Here is an 18,741-nt window from a genome sequence, read left to right as displayed (position 1 = left end):
GTACCACCACACTGTGACTATCTGTACCAGCACACTGTGACAATCTGTACCAGCACACTGTGACTATCTGTACCAGCACACTGTGACCATCTGTACCAGCACACTGTGACGACCTGTACCAGCACACAGTGTCTATCTGTGACAGCACACTGTGTCTATCTGTACCAGCACACAGTGACTATCTGTACCAGCACACTGTGTCTGTCTGTACCAGAAAACTGTGACTATCTGTACCAGCACACTGTGTCTATCTGTACCATCACTCTGTGACTATCTGTACCAGCACACGGTGACTATCTCTACCAGCACACTGTGACTATCTTTACCAGAACACGGTGTCTCTCTGTACCAGCACACTGTGACTACCTTACCAGCACACTGTGACTATCTGTACCAGCACACTGTGTCAATCTGTACCAGAATACTGTGACTAGCGGTACCAGCACACTGTGACAATCTGTACCTGCAAACTGTGTCTATCAGTACCAGCAATCTGTGACTATCTGTACCAGCACACTGTGTCTATCTGCACCAGCACACTGTTACTATTTGTACCAGCACACAGTGAGTATCTGTACCAGCACACTGTGACCATCTGTACCAGCTCAATGTGACTATCTGTACCAGCCCACTGTGACAATCTGTACAAGCACACCGTGTCTATCTGTAGCAGCACACTGCGACTATCTGTACAAGCTCACTGTGACCATCTGTACCAGCACACCTTGCCCATATGTACCAGCTCACTGCGACCATGTGTACCAGCACACTGTGACTATCTGTACAGGCGCACTGTGACTATCTGTAGCAGCAAATGTGACTATCTGTACCAGCACACAGTGACCATCTGTACCAGCACACTGTTACTATCTGTACCTGCACACTGTGACTATCTGTACCAGCACACTGTGATTATCTGTACCAGCACACTGTGACCATCTGTACCAGCACACTGTGACTATCTGTACCAGCAAACTGTGACCATCTGTTCCAGCACACAGTGACTATCTGTACCAGCACACTGTGACTCTCTGTACCAGCACACTGTGACTCTCTGTACCAGCACACTGTGACCATCTGTACCAGCGCACTGTTACCTCCTGTACCAGCACTCTGTGACTATCCGTACCAGCACACTGTGACCATCGGTACCAGCACACTGTGTCTACCTGTACCAGCACAATGTGAATATCTGTACCAGCACACTGTGACTATCAGTTCCAGCACACTGTGACTATCTGTACTAGCACACTGTGACCATCTGTACCAGCACACTGTGACCACCTGTACCAGCACACTGTGACTATTTGTACCAGCACACTGTGACTATCTGTACCAGCACACCCAGACATCTGTACCAGCACACTTTGACCATCTGTACCAGCACACTGTGACCATCTGTACCAGCACACTGTGACTATCTGCAACTGCACACTGTGACCATCTGCACCAGCACACTGTGATCATCTTTACCAGCACTTTGTGACTATCTAATCCAGCACACCTTGCCCATATGTACCAGCTCACTGTGGCCATCTGTACCAGCACACTGTGACTATCAGTACCAGCACACTGTGACTATCTGTACCAGCACATTGTGACAATCTGTCCCAGCAATCTGTGACTATATGTACCAGCACACTGTGACCATCTGTACCCGCCCACTGTTACTACCTGTACCAGCACACTGTGACCATCTGTACCAGCACACTGTGACTATCTGTACCAGCACACTTTGACTGTCTTTACCAGCAAAATGTCACCATCTGTACCAGCAAACTGTGACTATCTGTACCAGCACACTGTGATAATCTGTACCAGCACACTGTGACTATCTGTACCAGCACACTGTGTCTATCTCTACCAGCGCACTGTGACTATCTGTACCAGCACACTGTGACACTCTGTACCAGCACACTGTGACTATCTGTACCAGCAAACTGTGACTATCTGTACAGCACACTGTGATAATCTGTACCAGCACACTGTGACTATCTGTACCAGCACACTGTGTCTATCTCTACCAGCGCACTGTGACTATCTGTACCAGCACACTGTGACACTCTGTACCAGCACACTGTGATTATCTGTACCAGCACACCGAGACAATCTGTACCAGCACACTGTGACCATCTGTGCCAGCACACTGTGACCATCTGTACCAGCACACTGTGACTATCTGTACCAGCACATTGTAACTATCTGAACCAGCATACCTTGCCCATATGTACCAGCTCACTGTGACCATCTGTACCAGCACACTGTGTCTATCTGTACCAGCACACAGTGACTATCTCTCCCTGTACACTGTGACTATCTGAACCAGCACACTGTGACTATCTGTACCAGCACACTGTGACTATTTGTACCAGCACACTGTGACCATCTGTACCAGCACACTGTGACTATCTGTACCAGCACACTGTGACCATCTGTACCAGCAAACTGTGACCATCTGTACCAGCACACAGTGACTATATGTACCAGCACACTGAGACTCTCAGTACCAGCACACTGTGACTCTCTGTACCAGCACACTGTGACCATCTGGACCAGCGCACTGTGACCACCTGTACCAGCACACTGTGACTATCCGTACCAGCACACTGTGACCATCTGTACCAGCACACTGTGACTATCTGTACCAGCACAATGTGAATATCTGTACCATCACACTTTGACTATCAGTACCAGCACACTGTGACTATCTGTACCAGCACACTGTGACCATCTGTACCAGCACACTGTGACCACATGTACCAGCACACTGTGACAATTTGTACCAGCACACTGTGACTATCTGTACCAGCAGACCCAGACAATCTTTACCAGCACACTGTGACCATCTGTACCAGCACACTGTGACCATCTGTACTAGCAAACTGTGACTATCTGCAACTGCACACTGTGACCATCTGTACCAGCACACTGTGATCATCTTTACCAGCACATTGTGACTATCTAATATAGCACACCTTGCCCATATGTACCAGCTCACTGTGGCCATCTGTACCAGCACACTGTGTCTATCTGTACCAGCACACTGTGACTATCAGTACCAGCACACTGTGACTATCTGTACCAGCACATTGTGACAATCTGTCCCAGCACTCTGTGACTATATGTACCAGCACACTGTGACCATCTGTACCAGCCCACTGTGACTACCTGTACCAGCACACTGTGACCATCTGTAGCAGCACACTGTGACTATCTGTACCAGCACACTTTGACTGTCTTTCCCAGCAAAATGTCACCATCTGTAACAGCAAACTGTGACTATCTGTACAAGCACACTGTGACTATCAGTAACAACACACTTTGACAATCTGTACCAGCACACTGTGACTATCGGTACCAGCACTCATTGACTATCTGTACCAGCACAGTGTGAACATCTGTACCAGCACTCTGTGACCATCTGTGCCAGCACACTGTATCTATCTTTACCAGCAAGCAGTGACCATCTGTACCAGCACACTGTGACTATCTGCACCAGAACACTGTGACTATCTGTATAAGCACACTGTGACTAGCTGTACCAGCACACTGTCACAATCTGTACCAGCACACTGTGACTATATGTACCAGCACACTGTGACTATCTGTACCAGCGCACTGTGACTACCTGTACCAGCAAATATGACTATCTGTTCCAGAACACTGTGACCATCTGTACCAGCAAACTGTGGCTATCTGAACCAGCGCACTGTGTTTATCTGTATCTGCAAATGTGACTATCTGTACCAGCCCACTGTGACCATCTGTACCAGCACACTGTGACAATCTGAACCAGAACACTATTTCTGTCTGTACCAGCACACTGTGACTATATGTAGCAGCACACTGTGACCATCTGTCCCAGCACACAGTGACCAGCTGTACCAGCACAATGTGACTATCTGTACCAGCACACTGTGACCATCTGTACCAGCACACTGCGACCATCTGTACCAGCACACTGTGACTATCTGTACCAGCACACCTTGCCCAAATGTACCAGCTCAATGTGACCATCTGTACCAGCGCACTGTGTCTATCTGTACCAGCACACTGTGACATTCTGTACCAGCACACTGTGTCTATCTGTGCCAGGACAATGTGACTATCAGTACCTGCACACTGTGACTATCTGTACCAGCACACTGTGACTATCTGTACGAGCACACTGTGACAATCTGTACCAGCACACTGTGACTAGTTGTACCAGCACACTGTGACCATCTGTACCAGCACACTTTGACATTCTGTACCAGCACATTGTGACCATTTGTACCAGCACACAGTGTCAATCTGTACCAGCGCCCTGTGACTATCTATACCAGCACACTGTGACTATCTGTAACAGCACACTATGACCATCTGTACCAGCACACTGTGTCTGACTGTACCAGCACACTGTGTCTATCGGTACGAGCACACTGTGACCATCTTTATCAGCACACTGGGACTATCTGCACCAGCAAATGTGACTATCTGCACCAGCACACTGTGACTATTTGTACCAGCACACAGTGAGTATCTGTACCAGCACACTGTGACCATCTGTACCAGCTCAATGTGACTATCTGTACCAGCCCACTGTGACAATCTGTACAAACACAACGTGTCTATCTGTACCAGCACACTGTGTCTATCTGTACCAGCACACTGAGAGTATTTGTACTAGCACACTGTGACCATCTGTACCAGCTCAATGTGACTATCTGTACCAGCACACTGTGTCTATATTTACTAGCACACTGTGACTATCTGTACCAGCACACTGTGACTATCTGTACAAGCACACCGTGTCTATTTGTACCAGCACACTGTGACTATCTGTGCCAGCACACTGTGACCATCTGTTCCAGCACACTGTGTCTATCTGTAACAGCACACTGTGACTATCTGTACCAGCACACTGTGACTATCTGTACCAGCACACTGTGTCTGTCTGTACCAGAACACTGTGACTATCTGTACCAGCACACTGTGTCTAGCTGTACCATCACTCTGTGACTATCTGTACCAGCACATGTTGACTATCTCTACCAGCACGCTGTGACTATCTTTACCAGAACACGGTGTCTCTCTTTACCCGCACACTGTGACTACCTTACCAGCACACTGTGACTAACTATACCATCACACTGTGTCTATCTGTACCACAATACTGTGGCTATCGGTACCAGCTCACTGTGACAATCAGTACCAGCACACTGTGTCTATCAGTACAAGCAAACTGTGATTATCTGTACCAGCACACTGTGTCCATCTGCACCAGCACACTGTGACTATTTGTACCAGAACAAAGTGACTATCTGTACCAGCACACTGTGACCATCTGTACCAGCTCAATGTGACTATCTGTACCAGCACACTGTGACAAACAGTACAAGCACACCGTGTCTATCTGTACCAGCACACTGTGACTATCTGTACAAGCTCAATGTGAGCATCTGTACCAGCACACCATGCCCATATGTACCAGCTCACTGCTACCATGTGTGCCAGCACACTGTGACAATTTGTACGAGCGCACTGTGACTATCTGTACCAGCAAATGTGACTATCTGTACCAGCACACTGTGACCATCTGTACCAGCACACTGTGACTATCTGTACCTGTACACTGTGACTATCTGTACCAGCACACTGTGACTATCTGTACCAGCACACTGTGACTCTCTGTACCAGCACACTGTGCCTATCTGTACCAGCACATTGTGACTATCTGTACCAGCACACTGTGACCATCTGTACCAGCACACAGTTACTATCTGTACCAGCACACTGTGACTCTCTGTACCAGCACACTGTGACCATCTGTACCAGCACACTGTGACCACCTGTACCAGCACACTGTGACTATCCGTTCCAGCACACTGTGACCATCTGTACCAGCACACTGTGACTATCTGTACCAGCACAATGTGAATATCTGTACCAGCACACTGTGACTATCAGTACCAGCACACTGTGACTATCTGTACCAGCACACTGTGACCATCTGTACCAGCACACTGTGACCACCTGCACCAGCACACTGTGACTATTTGTACCAGCACACTGTGACTATCTGTACCAGCACACCCAGACAATCTGTACCAGCACACTGTGACCATCTGTACCAGCACACTGTGACCATCTGTACCAGCACACTGTGACTATCTGCAACTGCACACTGTGACCATCTGTACCAGCAAACTGTGATCATCTTTATCAGCACATTGTGACTATCTAAACCAGCACACCTTGCCCATATGTACCAGCTCACTGTGACCATCTGTACCAGCACACTGCGACCATCTGGACCAGCACAATGTGTCTATCTGTACCAGCACACTGTGACAATCTGCACCAGCACACAGTGACCATCTATACCTGCAAACTGTGACTATCTGTACCAGCACACTGTGACTATTTGTACCAGCACACGGTGACTATCTGTACCAGCACACTGTAACTATCTGCACCAGCACACTGTGAGTAGCTGTACCAGCACACTGTGACTATCTGTACCAGCACACTGTGACTATCTGTACCAGCACACAGTGACTATCTGTACCAGCACACTGTGAGCATCTGTACCAGCACACTGTGTCTATCTGTACCAGCAAACTGTGACTATCAGTACCAGCACTCTGTGACTATCTGTACCATCACACTGTGACTCTCTGTACCAGCAGACTGTGACTAACTGTACCAGCACACTGTGACTATCCGTAGCAGCACACTGTCTCTATCTGTACCAGCACACTATGACTATCTGTACCAGCACACTGTGTCTATATGTACCAGCACACTGTGTCTATATGTACCAGCACACTGTGAATATCTGTACCAGCACACTGTGACTATCTGTACCAGCACACTGTGACCATCTGTACGAGCACACAGTGTCTATATGTTCCAGCGCACTGTGACTATCTGTACCAGCACAATGTGTCTATCTGTACCAGCACACTGTGACTATGTGTACCAGCACACTTTGTCCATCTGTCCAAGCACACTGTGACCATCTGTACCAGTACACTGTGACGATCTGTACCAGCACACTGTGTCTATCTGTACCAGCACACTGTGTCTATCTGTAGCAGCAAACTGTGACTATCTGTACCAGCACACAGTGACTATCTGTACCAGCACACTGTGTCAATCTGTACCAGCACACTGTGACCATCTGTACCAGCACACTGTGACTATCGGTACCAGCACACTGTGACTATCGGTACCAGCACTCTGTGACCATCTGTACCAGCACACTGTGACCAGCTGTCCCAGCACACTGTGACTATCTGTACCAGCGCACAGTGACTATCGGTACCAGCAGTCAGTGACCATCTGTACCAGCACACAGTGACCATCTGTACCAGCACACTGTGTCTATCTGTACCATCACACTGTGTTTATCTGTACCAGCACACTGTTTCTATCTGTACCAGCACACTGTGACTATCTCTACCAGCACACTGTGTCTATTTGTACCTGAACACTGTGACTATCTGTACCATCACACTGTGTTTATCTGTCCCAGCACACTTTGAGTATCTGTACCAGCACACTATGACCATCTGTACCAGCATTCTGAGATAATCTGTACCAGCACACTATGACTATCTGTACCAGCACACTGTGACCATCTGTACCAGCACACTGTGACAATCGGTTCCAGCACACTGTGACAATCTGTACCAGCACACTGTGACCATCTGTACCAGCACACTGTGACTATCTGTACCTGCACACTGTGACCATGTGTACCAGCACTCCGTGACTATCTGTACCAGCACACTGTGACCATCTGTACAGCACACTGTGACCATCTGTACCAGCACACTGTGACCATCTGTACCAGCACACTGTGTCTATCTGTACCAGCACACTGTGTCTATCTGTACCAGCAGACTGTGACTATCTGTACCAGCACACTGTGACTATCTGCTCCAGCACACAGTGACTATCTGTACCAGCACACTGTGAGCATCTGTACCAGAACACTGTGTCTGTCTGTACCAGCACACTGTGACCATCAGTACCAGCACACTGTGACTAGCTGTACCAGCACACTCTGACTCTCTGCACCAACACACTGTGACTATCTGTACCAGCACACTGTGACTATCTGTAGCAGCACACTGTTTCTATCTGTTCCAGCATACTGTGACTATCTGTACCAGCACAATGTGACTATCTGTACCAGCACGCTGTGTCTATCTGTACCAGCACACTGTGAATATCTGTACCAGCACACTGTGAATATCTGGACCAGCACACTGTGACCATCTGTACCAGCACACTGTGAATATCTTTTCCAGCACACTGTGACTATCTGTACCAGCATACTTTGACTATCTGCACCTGCACACTGTGACTATCTGTACCAGCACACAGTGTTTATCTGTACCAGCACACTGTGACTATCTGTACCAGCACACTTTGTCCATCTGTACCAGCACACTGTGACCATCTGTACCAGCAGACTGTGTCTATCTGTACCAGCACACTGTGTCTATCTCTACCAGCACGCTGTGACTATCTGTACCAGCACACTGTGACTATCTGTACCAGCACACAGTGACTATCTGTACCAGCACAATGTGTCTATCTGTACCAGCACACTGTGACAATCTGTACCTGCACACTGTGTCTATCTGTACCAGCTCTCTGTGACTATCAGTACCAGCACACTGTGACTATCTGTACTAGCACACTGTGACTATCTGAACCTGCTCACTGTGACTATCGGTACCAGCAGTCTGTGACCATCTGTACCAGCACACTGCGACCATCTGGACCAGCACACTGTGTCTATCTGTACCAGCACACTGTGACAATCTGCACCAGCACACTGTGACCATCTATACCTGCAAACTGTGACTATCTGTACCAGCACACTGTGACTATTTGTACCAGCACACGGTGACTATCTGTACCAGCACACTGTAACTATCTGCACCAGCACACTGTGAGTAGCTGTACCAGCACACTGTGACTATCTGTACCAGCACACTGTGACTATCATTACCAGCACACTGTGACCATCTCTACCAGCACACTGTGACTATCTGTACCAGCACACTGTGTCTATCAGTACCGGCACACTGTTACCATCTGTACCAGCACAGTGTGACTACCTGTACCAGCACACTGTGACCATCTGTACCAGCACACTGTGACTATCTGTACAAGCGCACCTTGCCAATATGTACCAGGTCACGGTGACCATCTGTACCAGCACACTGCGTCTATCTGCACCAGCACACTGTGACTATCTGTTCCAGCACACTGTGATTATCTGAACCAGCACTCTGTGACCATCTGTACCAGCACACTGTGTCTATCTGTATCAGCACACTGTGACTATCTGTACCTGTACACTGTGACTATCTGTACCCGCACACTTTGACTATCTTTACCTGCACACTGTGACTATCTTTACCAGCACACTGTGACTATCTGTACCAGCAAATGTGACTATCTATACCAGCAAACTGCGTCTCTCTGTACCAGCACACTGTGACTATCTGTACCAGCGCACTGTGTCTATATGTACTAGCAAATGTAACTATCTGTACCTGCACACTGTGACCATCTGTTCTAGCACACTGAGACTATCTGTACCAGCACACTGTGACTATCTGTACCAGCAAATGTGACTATCTATACCAGCAAATGGTGTCTCTCTGTACCAGCACGCTGTGACTATCTGTACCAGCACAACGTGACTATCTGTACCAGCACACTGTGACTATCTGTACCAGCACGCGGTGACTATCTGTACCAGCAGACTGTGAGTATCTGTACCAGCACACGGTGACTATCTGTACCCGCACACTGTGACTATCTGTACCAGCACACGGTGACTATCTGTACCAGCAGACTATGAGTATCTGTACCAGCACACTGTGACTATCTGTACCCGCACACTGTGACCATCTGAACCAGCGCACTGTGACCACCTGCAACAGCACCATGTGACTATCTGTACCAGCACATCTCGCCCATATGTACCAGCTCACTGTCACCATCTTTACCTCCACACTATGTCTATCTGTACGACCACACTGTCACTATCTGTACCAGCACACTGTGACTATCTGTACCAGCACACTGTGTCTATCTGTACCAGCAGACTGTGACTATCTGTACCAGCACACTGTGTCTATCTGTACATGCACACTGTGTCTATCTGTACCAGCACACTGTGACTATCTGTACCAGCACACTGTGACTATCTGTTCCTGCACACTGTGACTATCCGTACCAGCACACTGTGAATATCTGAAGCAGCACACGTTGACTATCAGTACCAGCACACTGTAGCTATCTGTGCCAGTGCACTGTGACTATCAGTTCCAGCACACTGTGACTGTCTGTACCAGCACACTGTGACTATCTGTACCAGCAAACTGTGTCTATCTGTGCCAACACACTGTGACTATCTGTGCCAGCACATTGTGTCTATCTGTACCAGCAAACAGTGACCGTCTGTACCAGCACACTGTCACTATCTGTACCAGCACACTGTGACTATCTGTACCAGCACACTGTGACTAGCTGTACCAGCACACTGTGACTATCTGTACCAGCACACTGTGACTATTTGTACCAGCACACTGTGACTATCTGTACCGGCGCACTGTGACTATCTGTACCAGCAAATGTGACTATCTGTACGAGAACACTGTGACCATCTGTACCACCACACTGTGACTATCTGAACCAGCGCACTATGTATATCTGTATCTGCAAATGTGACCATCTGTACCAGCACACTGTGACTATCTGTACCAGCACACTGTGACTATCTGTACCAGCGCACTGTAACTATCTGTACTAGCAAATGTGACTATCTGTACCAGAACACTGTGACCATCTGTACCAGCACACTGTGACTATCTGAACCAGCGCACTATGTCTATCAGTACCTGCAAATGTGACTATCTGTACCAGCACACTGTGACCATCTGTACCAGCACAATGTGACTATCTGAACCAGCACACTCTGACTGTCTGTACCAGCACACTTTGACTATCTGAACCAGCGCACTATGTCTATCTGTACCTGCAAATGTGACTATCTGTACCAGCACACTGTGACCATCTGTACCAGCACACTGTGACCATCTGTACCAGCACACTGTGTCTATCTGTACCAGCACACTGTGTCTATCTGTACAACACACTGTGTCTATCTGTACCACCACACTGTGACTATCTGTACCAGCACACTGTGACAATCAGTGCCTGCACACTGTGACTATCTGTACCAGCACACTGTGACTAGCTGTGCCAGCACACTGTGATGATCTGTTCCAGCACACTGTGACTATCTGTACCAGCGCACTGTGACTATATGTACGAGCGCACTATGCCTATCTGTACCAGCACACTGTGACGATCTGTACCAGCACAGTGTGTACCAGCACACTGTGACCATCTGTACCAACACACTGTGACAATCTGTACCAGCACACTGTGACTATCTGTACCAGCACACTGTTAACATCTGTACCAGCACAATGTGACTTTCTGAACCAGCGCACTGTGTCAATCTGTGCCAGCAAATGTGACTATCTGTACCAGTGCACTGTGACCATCTGTACCAGCACACTGTGACCATCTGTACCAGCGCACTGTGTCTATATGTACCTGCACACTGTGTCTATCTGTACCAGCAAATGTGACTATCTGTACCAGCACGCTGTGACTATCTGTACCAGTAAATGTGACTATCTGTACCAGCACACTGTGTATATCTGTACCAGCACAATGTGACTATCTGTAACAGCACACTGTGACTATCTGTACCAGCACACTGTGACTATCTGTACCAGCACACTGTTAACATCTGTACCAGCACAATGTGACTTTCTGAACCAGCGCTCTGTGTCTATCTGTGCCAGCAAATGTGACGATCTGTACCAGTACACTGTGACCATCTGCAACAGAACACTGTGAATTTCTGAACCAGCACACTGTGACTGTCTGCCCCAGCGCACAGTGACTATGTGTACCAGCACACTGTGACCATCTGTACCAGCACACTGTGACCATCTGTACCAGCACACTGTGACTATCTGTACCAGCACACTGTGACAATCTGTACCAGCACACTGCGACCATCTGTACCAGCACACTGTGACCATCTGTACCAGCACACTGTGACCATCTGTACGAGCTCACTGTGACAATCTGTACCAGCACACTGCGACCATCTGTACCAGCACACTGTGACCATCTGTACCAGCACACTGTGACTATCTGTACCAGCACACTGTGACAATCTGTAACAGTACACTGTGACCATCTGCAAAAGAACACTGTGAATATCTGAACCAGCACACTGTGACTGTCTGCACCAGCGCACTGTGAATATCTGTACCAGCGCACTGTGCCTGTCTGTACCAGCACACAGTGACTATCTGTTCCACCACACGGTGACTATCTGTTCCAGCACACCGTGACTATCTGTACCAGCACACAGTGAGCATCTGTACCAGCACACTGTGACCATCTGTACCAGCACACTGTGTCTATCTGTACCAGCACACTGTGCCTATATGTACCAGCACACTGTGTCTATCTGTACAAGCACACAGTGTCTATCTGTACCACCACACTGTGACTATCTGTACCAGCAAAATGTGACTATCAGTACCCGCACACTGTGACTATCTGTACCAACACACTGTGACTATCTGTGCCCGCACACTGTGACTATCTGTACCAGCACACTGTGTCTATCTGTACTAGCACACTGTGTCTATCTGTACCAGCACACTGTGACTATCTGTAAAAGCACACTGTGTCTATCTGTACCAGCACACTGTGACTATCTGTACCAGCACACTGTGACTATCAGTACCAGCAAACTGTGACAATCTGTACCTGCACACTGTGACTATATGTACCAGCAAACTGTGTCTATCTGTACCAGCACAATGTGACTATCAGTACCAGCACACTCTGACTCTCCGTACCAGCACACTGTGACTATCTGTACCAGGACAATGTGATTATCTGTACCATCACACTGTGACTATCTCTACCAGCACACAGTGACTATCTGTCCAAGCACACAGTGACTATCTTTACCACCACACTGTGACTTATCTGTTCCAGCACACTGTGACTATCTGTACCAGCACACAGTGACCGTCTGTACCAGCACACTGTGACCATCTGTACCAGCACACTGTGTCTATCTGTACCAGCACACTGTGTCTATCTGTTCCAGCACACTGTGTCTATCTGTACAAGCACACTGTGTCTATCTGTACCACCACACTGTGACTATCTGTACCAGCACACTGTGACTATCAGTACCCGCACACTGTGCCTATCTGTACCAGCACACTGTGACTATCTATGACAGCACACTGTGATGATCTGTTCCAGCACACTGTGACTATCTGTACCAGCGCACTGTGACTATCTGTACCAGCGCACTGTGCCTAACTGTACCAGCACACTGTGACTATCTGTACCATCACAGTGTGTCTATCTTTACCAGCACACTGTGACCATCTGTACCAGCACACTGTGACAATATGTCCCAGCACACAGTGACAATCTGTACCACCACACTGTGACTATCTGTTCCAGCACACTGTGACTATCTGTACCAGCACACATTGACCGTCTGTACCAGCACACTGTGACCATCTGTACCAGCACACTGTGTCTATCTGTACAAGCACACTGTGTCTATCTGTACCACCACACTGTGACTATCTGTACCAGCACACTGTGACTATAAGTACCCGCACACTGTGACTATCTGTACCAGCACAATGTGACTATCTGTGCCAGCATACTGTGTCTATCTGTACCAGCACTCTGTGACTATCTGTACCAGCACACTGTGACTCACTGTACTTGCACACTGTGACTATCTGTACCAGGACACTGTGACTATCTGTACCAGCACACTGTGACTATCTGTACCAGCACACTGTGACTATCTGTCCCCGCACACTGTGACTATCTGTTCCAGCAGACTGTGACTATCTGTACCAGCACTCTGTGACCATCTGTACCAGCACACTGTGACCATCTGTACCAGCACACTGTGTCTATCTGCACCAGCACACTGTGTCTATCTGTACAAGCACACTGTGTCTATCTGTACCACCACACTGTGACTATCTGTACCAGCACACTGTGACTATCAGTACCAGCACACTGTGACTATCTGTACCAGCACACTGTGACTATCTGTGACAGCACACTGTGATGATCTGTTCCAGCACACTGTGACTATCTGTACCAGCGCACTGTGACTATCTGTACCAGCGCACTGTGCCTATCTGTACCAGCACACTGTGACTATCTGTACCAGCACAGTGTGTCTATCTTTACCAGCACACTGTGACCATCTGTACCAGCACACTGTGACAATCTGTCCCAGCACACAGTGACAATCTGTACCACCACACTGTGACTATCTGTTCCAGCACACTGTGACTATCTGTACCAGCACACATTGACCGTCTGTACCAGCACACTTTAACCATCTGTACCAGCACACTGTGTCTATCTGTACCAGCACACTGTGTCTATCTGTACCAGCACACTGTGTCTATCTGTACAAGCACACTGTGTCTATCTGTACCACCACACTGTGACTATCTGTACCAGCACACTGTGACTATCAGTACCCGCACACTGTGACTATCTGTACCAGCACACTGTGACTATCTGTGCCAGCACACTGTGATGATCTGTTCCAGCACACTGTGACTATCTGTACCAGCGCACTGTGACTATCTGTACCAGCGCACTGTGCCTATCTGTACCAGCACACTGTGACTACCTGTACCAGCACAGTGTGTCTATCTTTACCAGCACACTGTGACCATCTGTACCAGCACACTGTGACAATCTGTACCAGCACACTTTGACTATCTGTAGCAACAAACTGAGAATATCTGTACCAGCACACTTTGACTAACCGTACCAGCACACTGTGACTATCTGTACCAGCACACTGTGTCTATATGTACCTGCACACTGTGAATATCTGTACCAGCGCACTGTGTCTATCTGTACCAGCAAATGTGACTATCTGTTCATGCACACTGTGACTATCTGTAGCAGCAAATGTGACTATCTGTACCAGCACACTGTGTCTATCTGCACCAGCACACTGTGACTATCTGTACCAGCACACTGTAACTATCTGTACCAGCACACTGTGATTATCTGTACCAGCACACTGTGACCATCTGTACCAGCACAATGTGACTATCTGAACCAGCGCACTGTGTCTATCTGTGCCAGCAAATGTGACTATCTGTACCAGTACACTGTAACTATCTGTACCAGCACACTGTGATTATCTGTACCAGCACAATGTGACTATCTGAACCAGCGCACTGTGTCTATCTGTGCCAGCAAATGTGACTATCTGTACCAGTACACTGTGACCATCTGCACCAGCACACTGTGAATATCTGAACCAGCACACTGTGACTGTCTGCACCAGCACGCTGTGACTATCTGTACAAGCACACTGTGACCATCTGTACCAGCACACTGTGACCATCTGTACCAGCACACTGTGTCTATCTGTACCAGCACACTGTGACTATCTGTACCAGCACAGTGTGTCTATCTTTACCAGCACACTGTGACCATCTGTACCAGCACACTATGACTATCTGTACCAGCACACTGAGAATATCTGTACCAGCACACTTTGACTAACTGTACCAGCAAACTGTGACTATCTGTACCAGCACACTGTGACTATATGTACCTGCACACTGTGAATATCTGTACCAGCGCACTGTGTCTATCTGTACCAGCAAATGTGACTATCTGTTCATGCACACTGTGACTATCTGTAGCAGCAAATGTGACTATCTGTACCAGCACACTGTGTCTATCTGTACCAGCACACTGTGACTATCTGTACCAGCACACTGTGACTATCTGTACCAGCACACTGTAACTATCTGTACCAGCACACTGTGATTATCTGTACCAGCACACTGTGACCATCTGTACCAGCACAATGTGACTATCTGAACCAGCGCACTGTGTCTATCTGTGGCAGCAAATGTGACTATCTGTACCAGTACACTGTAACTATCTGTACCAGCACACTGTGATTATCTGTACCAGCACAATGTGACTATCTGAACCAGCGCACTGTGTCTATCTGTGCCAGCAAATGTGACTATCTGTACGAGTACACTGTGACCATCTGCACCAGCACACTGTGAATATCTGAACCAGCACACTGTGACTGTCTGCACCAGCACACTGTGACTATCTGTACAAGCACACTGTGACCATCTGTACCAGCACACTGTGACCATCTGTACCAGCACACTGTGACTATCTGTACCAGCACACTGTGACAATCTGTAGCAGCACACTGCAACCATCTGTACCAGCACATCTTGCCCATATGTACCAGCTCACTGTGACCATCTGTACCAGCACACTGTGTCTATCTGTGCCAGCACACTGTGACTATCTGTACCAGCACACTGTGACTATCTGCACCAGCACACGGATACTATCTGTACCAGCACACGGTGACTATCTGTACCAGCACCCTGTGACTATCTGTACCAGCACACTTTGGCTATATGTACCAGCACACTGTGACCATCTGTACCAGCACACTGTGACCATGTGTACCAGCACACTGTGATATCTGCACCAGCACACTGTGACCATCTGTACCAGCACACTGTGAGCATCTGTACCAGCACACTGTGACCATCTGTACCAGCACATTGTGACTATCTGTACCAGCACACTATGACTATCTATAACAGCACACTGTGTCTATCTGTACCTGCACACTGTGTCTATCTGTACCAGAACACTGTGACTATCTGTACCAGCACATTGTGACTATCTGTACCAGCACACTGTGAACATCTGTACCAGAACACTGTGACCATGTGTAACAGCACACAGTGTCTATCTGTACCAGCGCACTGTGACCATCTGTACCAGCACAGAGTGACTATCTGTACAAGCACACTGTGACCATCTGTACCAGCACACTGTGTCTATCTGTAACAGCACACTGTGTCTATCTGTACCAGCACACAGTGACTATCTGTACCAGCGTACAGTGTCTATCTGTACCAGCACACTGTGACTATCTGTACCAGCACACTGTGTCTATCTGCACCAGCACATTGTGACTATCTGTACCTGCACACTGTGACTATCTCTAGCAGCACACTGTGACTATACAAACCAGCACACTGTGTCTATCTGTACCAGCACATTGTGACTATCTGTAACAGCACACTGTGACTATCTCTAGCAGCACACTGTGACTATCTTTACCAGAACACTGTGTCTATCTGTACCAGCACACTGTGACTATCGGTACCATGCACACCTTGCCCATATGTACCAGCTCACTGTGACTATCTGTACCAGCACACTGTGTCAATCTGTACCAGCACACTGTGACCATCTGTACCAGCACACTGTGTCTATCTGAACCAGCACACTGTGACTATCAGTACCAGCACTCTGTGACCATCTGTACCAGCACACTGTGACCATCTGTACCAGCACACTGTGACTATCTGTACCAGCGCACAGTGACTATCGGTACCAGCAGTCAGTGACCATCTGTACCAGCACACAGTGACCATCTGTACCAGCACACTGTGTCTATCTGTACCATCACACTGTGTTTATCTGTACCAGCACACTGTTTCTATCTGTACCAGCACACTGTGACTATCTCTACCAGCACACTGTGACTATCTCTACCAGCACTCTGTGTCTATTTGTACCTGAACACTGTGAGTATCTGTACCATCACACTGTGTTTATCTGTACCAGCACACTTTGAGTATCTGTACCAGCACACTATGACCATCTGTACCAGCATTCTGAGATAATCTGTACCAGCACACTATGACTATCTGTACCAGCACACTGTGACCATCTGTACCAGCACACTGTGACAATCGGTACCAGCACACTGTGACAATCTGTACCAGCACACTGTGACCATCTGTACCAGCACACTGTGACTATCTGTACCTGCACACTGTGACCATGTGTACCAGCACTCCGTGACTATCTGTACCAGCACACTGTGACCATCTGTACAGCACACTGTGACCATCTGTACCAGCACACTGTGACCATCTGTACCAGCACACTGTGTCTATCTGTACCAGCACACTGTGTCTATCTGTACCAGCAGACTGTGACTATCTGTACCAGCACACTGTGACTATCTGCTCCAGCACACAGTGACTATCTGTACCAGCACACTGTGAGCATCTGTACCAGCACACTGTGTCTGTCTGTACCAGCACACTGTGACCATCAGTACCAGCACACTGTGACTAGCTGTACCAGCACACTCTGACTCTCTGCACCAACACACTGTGACTATCTGTGCCAGCAAATGTGACTATCTGTACCAGTACACTGTGACCATCTGCAACAGAACACTGTGAATTTCTGAACCAGCACACTGTGACTGTCTGCACCAGCGCACAGTGACTATGTGTACCAGTAAATGTGACTATCTGTACCAGCACACTGTGTATATCTGTACCAGCACAATGTGACTATCTGTAACAGCACACTGTGACTATCTGTACCAGCACACTGTGACTATCTGTACCAGCACACTGTTAACATCTGTACCAGCACAATGTGACTTTCTGAACCAGCGCACTGTGTCTATCTGTGCCAGCAAATGTGACTATCTGTACCAGTACACTGTGACCATCTGCAACAGAACACTGT

The sequence above is a fragment of the Cetorhinus maximus genome, chromosome 9 (assembly GCF_964194155.1).
Source record: "Cetorhinus maximus chromosome 9, sCetMax3.hap1.1, whole genome shotgun sequence".
Taxonomy (NCBI): Eukaryota; Metazoa; Chordata; class Chondrichthyes; order Lamniformes; family Cetorhinidae; genus Cetorhinus; species Cetorhinus maximus.
This window is presented reverse-complemented; position numbering follows the sequence as displayed.